This window comes from Artemia franciscana, unplaced genomic scaffold (genome assembly GCF_032884065.1).
Source record: "Artemia franciscana unplaced genomic scaffold, ASM3288406v1 Scaffold_3360, whole genome shotgun sequence".
Classification (NCBI taxonomy): domain Eukaryota; kingdom Metazoa; phylum Arthropoda; class Branchiopoda; order Anostraca; family Artemiidae; genus Artemia; species Artemia franciscana.
The window spans coordinates 47768-54482 of NW_027064005.1; the positions used below are offsets into that span (position 1 = coordinate 47768).

A 6715-nucleotide genomic window follows, 5' to 3' on the forward strand; every position below is an offset into this window, starting at 1 on the left:
TTTTAGTTTTTTTTCTTTTTAGTTTTTTTTTGTAGTTTTTACCTTTTTTAGTTTTTTTCTTCTTTTGTATTAGTGTGAAATAATTCAGACGTCATATGCGGACAAACATGACGTCACCTGATCCACAGATCCACACACAGACAACTTATATATATATATATATATATATATATATATATATATATATATATATATATATATATATATATATATATATATATATATCTATATATATAAAAATAAGTTGTCTGTGGATGGATGGATGGATGGATGTGTGGATGGATGTGTCAGGTGACGTCACCTGAAAAAACTGGATTAGGTGACGTCAAAACTGAAAAAACTAAAAAAAGGCAAAAACTACAAAAAAAACTAAAAACTAATAAAAAAAATAAAAAAGCTAAAAAACTAAAAAAACTATAAAGGTAAAAACCAATAAAAAACTAAAAAAAAAACTGAAAAAACTAAAAAAAGGCAAAAACTACAAAAAAAAACTAAAAACTAATAAAAAAAGTAAAAAAGCTAAAAAACTAAAAAAACTAAAAAAACTAAAAAAAGGTAAAAAACTAAAAAAAATAAAAAATAAAAAAAAACTAAAAAAAAGGAAAAAACTGAAAAATAAGCTAAAATAAAGGTAAAAACCAATAAAAAACTAAAAAAAAAAGGAAAAAACTAATAAATGACGACACTCAAAGAGAAAGCGACCAGGACAAAAAACTAAAAAAAAAGGCAAAAACTACAAAAAAACTAAAAACTAATAAAAAAAATAAAAAAGCTAAAAAACTAAAAAAACTAAAAAAAGGTAAAAAACTAAAAAAACTAAAAACTAAAAAAAAACTAAAAAAGGTAAAAACTAAAAGAACTAAAAAAGAAAAAAATAAATGACGACACTCAAAGAGAAAGCGACCAGGACAAAAGGAATGTTCGATTAGCAATCAACAAAGCACCGGGACACAGGGAGTATAAATGACGACCAGGACACAAGTAAAAAAAAAAATTAACAAAACTAAAAAGAAGGTAAAAACTACAAAAAAACTAAAAAGAAAAAAAAACTAAAAACTAATAAAAAAACTAAAAAATCTAAAAATCTAAATAAACTAAAAAAGAAAAAAAAAGGAAAAAAATAAAGGAGAAAAACAAAACTAAAAAACGAATGTATATACAGACCGGTACACCGGGATACAAATGACGACCGGGACACAGGGAATATAAATAACGACCGGGACACAGGACACAACTACAACGGGGACACCGGGGGAAACAGGGGGATATAAATGACGACCGGGACAAAAAAACTAAAAAGAAATAAAAACTAAAAACTAATAAAAAAAAACTAAAAAATCTAAAAATCTAAATAAGCTAAAAAAGAAAAAAAAAGGAAAAAAATAAAGGAGAAAAACAAAACTAAAAAACGAATGTATATACAGACCGGGACACCGGGATACAAATGATGACCGGGACCCGGGACACAGGGAATATAAATGACGACCGGGACACAGGGACACAACTACAACGGGGACACCGGGGGAAACAGGGGGATAACCTGACAATCTATTTATATGCAAAGACAATGGGACAGCAAAGAATGTTGTATATTCGCAAGTTTTACGTAGTTAAAACCATATATATATATATATATCTATATTCACAGGTGGGACATAGGGACACAACTACAATGGCGCGTAACTATTATGGCGCGTAACGACTTACGCGCGCGGGGGGGCTTGGGGGGGGCGCGAAGCGCCCCCACCAACTAGGTGTTGGGGTGGCGCGAAGCGCCACCCCAACAGCTAGTATATATATAAAAATAAGTTGTCTGTGGATGGATGGATGGATGTGTCAGGTGACGTCACCTGAAAAAACTGGATCAGGTGACGTCAAAACTGAAAAAACTAAAAAAAGGCAAAAACTACAAAAAAAACTAAAAACTAATAAAAAAAATAAAAAAGCTAAAAAACTAAAAAAACTATAAAGGTAAAAACCAATAAAAAACTAAAAAAAAACTGAAAAAACTAAAAAAAGGCAAAAACTACAAAAAAAAACTAAAAACTAATAAAAAAAGTAAAAAAGCTAAAAAACTAAAAAAACTAAAAAAAGGTAAAAAACTAAAAAAATAAAAAATAAAAAAAACTAAAAAAAAGGAAAAAACTGAAAAATAGGCTAAAATAAAGGTAAAAACCAATAAAAAACTAAAAAAAAAAGGAAAAAACTAATAAATGACGACACTCAAAGAGAAAAAAAAGGCAAAAACTACAAAAAAAACTAAAAACTAATAAAAAAAATAAAAAAGCTAAAAAACTAAAAAAACTAAAAAAAGGCAAAAACTACAAAAAAAACTAAAAACTAATAAAAAAGCTAAAAAACTAAAAAAACTAAAAAAAAGGCAAAAACTACAAAAAAACTAAAAACTAATAAAAAAAATAAAAAAGCTAAAAAACTAAAAAAACTAAAAAAACTAAAAAAAGGTAAAAAACTAAAAAAACTAAAAACTAAAAAAAACTAAAAAAGGTAAAAACTAAAAGAACTAAAAAAGAAAAAAAATAAATGACGACACTCAAAGAGAAAGCGACCAGGACAAAAGGAATGTTCGATTAGCAATCAACAAAGCACCGGGACACAGGGAGTATAAATGACGACCCGGGGGAAACAGGGGGATATAAATGACGACCGGGACAAAAAAACTAAAAAGAAAAAAACTAAAAACTAATAAAAAAAACTAAAAAATCTAAAAATCTAAATAAGCTAAAAAAGAAAAAAAAGGAAAAAAATAAAGGAGAAAAACAAAACTAAAAAACGAATGTATATACAGACCGGGACACCGGGATACAAATGACGACCGGGACCCGGGACACAGGGAATATAAATGACGACCGGGACACAGGGACACAACTCCGGTACACCGGGATACAAATGACGACCGGGACACAGGGAATATAAATGACGACCGGGACACAGGGACACAACTACAACGGGGACACCGGGGGAAACAGGGGGATATAAATGACGACCGGGACAAAAAAACTAAAAAGAAAAAAAAACTAAAAACTAATAAAAAAACTAAAAAATCTAAAAATCTAAATAAGCTAAAAAAGAAAAAAAAGGAAAAAAATAAAGGAGAAAAACAAAACTAAAAAACGAATGTATATACAGACCGGGACACCGGGATACAAATGACGACCGGGACCCGGGACACAGGGAATATAAATGACGACCGGGACACAGGGACACAACTACAACGGGGACACCGGGGGAAACAGGGGGATGTAAATGACGACCGGGACACCGGGACAGGGAATGGTCGATTAGCAATCACCATCAACAAAGCTCAAGGGCAATCATTAGAATCATGAGGTATAGATCTGAATACAGATTGTTTTCCCATGGACCATTATATGTTGCATGTTCAAGAGTCGGTAAACCTGACAATCTATTTATATGCAAAGACAATGGGACAGCAAAGAATGTTGTATATTCGCAAGTTTTACGTAGTTAAAACCATATATATATATCTATCTATATTCACAGGTGGGACATAGGGACACAACTACAATGGCGCGTAACTATTATGGCGCGTAACGACTTACGCGCGCGGGGGGGCTTGGGGGGGGCGCGAAGCGCCCCCACCAACTAGTATAAAAATAAGTTGTCTGTCTGTCTGTGGATGTGTGGATGGATGTGTCAGGTGACGTCACCTGAAAAAACTGGATTAGGTGACGTCAAAACTGAAAAAACTAAAAAAAGGCAAAAACTACAAAAAAAACTAAAAACTAATAAAAAAAATAAAAAAGCTAAAAAACTAAAAAAACTATAAAGGTAAAAACCAATAAAAAACTAAAAAAAAAACTGAAAAAACTAAAAAAAGGCAAAAACTACAAAAAAAAACTAAAAACTAATAAGAAAAGTAAAAAAGCTAAAAAACTAAAAAAACTAAAAAAACTAAAAAAATGTAAAAAACTAAAAAAAATAAAAAATAAAAAAAAACTAAAAAAAAGGAAAAAACTGAAAAATAAGCTAGAATAAAGGTAAAAACCAATAAAAAACTAAAAAAAAAGGAAAAAACTAATAAATGACGACACTCAAAGAGAAAGCGACCAGGACAAAAACTAAAAAAAAGGCAAAAACTACAAAAAAACTAAAAACTAATAAAAAAAATAAAAAAGCTAAAAAACTAAAAAAACTAAAAAAAGGTAAAAAACTAAAAAAACTAAAAACTAAAAAAAAACTAAAAAAGGTAAAAACTAAAAGAACTAAAAAAGAAAAAAATAAATGACGACACTCAAAGAGAAAGCGACCAGGACAAAAGGAATGTTCGATTAGCAATCAACAAAGCACCGGGACACAGGGAGTATAAATGACGACCAGGACACAAGTAAAAAAAAAAAAATTAACAAAACTAAAAAGAAGGTAAAAACTACAAAAAAACTAAAAAGAAAAAAAAACTAAAAACTAATAAAAAAACTAAAAAATCTAAAAATCTAAATAAACTAAAAAAGAAAAAAAAAGGAAAAAAATAAAGGAGAAAAACAAAACTAAAAAACGAATGTATATACAGACCGGTACACCGGGATACAAATGACGACCGGGACACAGGGAATATAAATAACGACCGGGACACAGGGACACAACTACAACGGGGACACCGGGGGAAACAGGGGGATATAAATGACGACCGGGACAAAAAAACTAAAAAGAAATAAAAACTAAAAACTAATAAAAAAACTAAAAAATCTAAAAATCTAAATAAGCTAAAAAAGAAAAAAAAGGAAAAAAATAAAGGAGAAAAACAAAACTAAAAAACGAATGTATATACAGACCGGGACACCGGGATACAAATGATGACCGGGACCCGGGACACAGGGAATATAAATGACGACCGGGACACAGGGACACAACTACAACGGGGACACCGGGGGAAACAGGGGGATAACCTGACAATCTATTTATATGCAAAGACAATGGGACAGCAAAGAATGTTGTATATTCGCAAGTTTTACGTAGTTAAAACCATATATATATATATATATCTATATTCACAGGTGGGACATAGGGACACAACTACAATGGCGCGTAACTATTATGGCGCGTAACGACTTACGCGCGCGGGGGGGCTTGGGGGGGGGCGCGAAGCGCCCCCACCAACTAGGTGTTGGGGTGGCGCGAAGCGCCACCCCAACAGCTAGTATATATATATATATATATATATATACTAGCTGTTGGGGTGGCGCTTCGCGCCACCCCAACACCTAGTTGGTGGGGGCGCTTCGCGCCCCCCCCAAGCCCCCCCGCGCGCGTAAGTCATTACGCGCCATAATAGTTACGCGCCATTGTAGTTGTGTCCCTATGTCCCACCTGTGAATATAGATATATATATATATATATGGTTTTAACTACGTAAAACTTGCGAATATACAACATTCTTTGCTGTCCCATTGTCTTTGCATATAAATAGATTGTCAGGTTATCCCCCTGTTTCCCCCGGTGTCCCCGTTGTAGTTGTGTCCCTGTGTCCCGGTCGTCATTTATATTCCCTGTGTCCCGGGTCCCGGTCATCATTTGTATCCCGGTGTCCCGGTCTGTATATACATTCGTTTTTTAGTTTTGTTTTTCTCCTTTATTTTTTTCCTTTTTTTTTCTTTTTTAGCTTATTTAGATTTTTAGATTTTTTAGTTTTTTTTATTAGTTTTTAGTTTTTATTTCTTTTTAGTTTTTTTGTCCCGGTCGTCATTTATATCCCCCTGTTTCCCCCGGTGTCCCCGTTGTAGTTGTGTCCCTGTGTCCCGGTCGTTATTTATATTCCCTGTGTCCCGGTCGTCATTTGTATCCCGGTGTACCGGTCTGTATATACATTCGTTTTTTAGTTTTGTTTTTCTCCTTTATTTTTTTCCTTTTTTTTTCTTTTTTAGTTTATTTAGATTTTTAGATTTTTTAGTTTTTTTATTAGTTTTTAGTTTTTTTTTCTTTTAGTTTTTTTGTAGTTTTTACCTTCTTTTTAGTTTTGTTAATTTTTTTTTTACTTGTGTCCTGGTCGTCATTTATACTCCCTGTGTCCCGGTGCTTTGTTGATTGCTAATCGAACATTCCTTTTGTCCTGGTCGCTTTCTCTTTGAGTGTCGTCATTTATTTTTTTCTTTTTTAGTTCTTTTAGTTTTTAACTTTTTTAGTTTTTAGTTTTTTTAGTTTTTTACCTTTTTTTAGTTTTTTTAGTTTTTTAGCTTTTTTATTTTTTTTATTAGTTTTTAGTTTTTTTGTAGTTTTTGCCTTTTTTTTTAGTTTTTTGTCCTGGTCGCTTTCTCTTTGAGTGTCGTCATTTATTAGTTTTTTCCTTTTTTTTTTAGTTTTTTATTGGTTTTTACCTTTATTTTAGCTTATTTTTCAGTTTTTTCCTTTTTTTTAGTTTTTTTTTATTTTTTATTTTTTTTAGTTTTTTACCTTTTTTTAGTTTTTTTAGTTTTTTTAGTTTTTTAGCTTTTTTACTTTTTTTATTAGTTTTTAGTTTTTTTTTGTAGTTTTTGCCTTTTTTTAGTTTTTTCAGTTTTTTTTTTAGTTTTTTATTGGTTTTTACCTTTATAGTTTTTTTAGTTTTTTAGCTTTTTTATTTTTTTTATTAGTTTTTAGTTTTTTTTGTAGTTTTTGCCTTTTTTTAGTTTTTTCAGTTTTGACGTCACCTAATCCAGTTTTTTCAGGTGACGTCACCTGACACATCCATCCACACATCCAT

At 31.1% G+C, this 6715-nt stretch overlaps 1 long non-coding RNA gene across 1 annotated transcript; it reads left to right on the forward strand.

Annotated features, from left to right (window-relative positions):
• The first annotated feature begins 206 nt into the window (after window positions 1–206).
• LOC136043161 (uncharacterized) lies at window positions 207–4313 on the forward strand. The gene is made up of 2 exons (XR_010621563.1): window positions 207–981; window positions 4185–4313. It is a non-coding gene; the product is annotated as an uncharacterized LOC136043161 (long non-coding RNA).
• Window positions 4314–6715: the final 2402 nt, after the last annotated feature.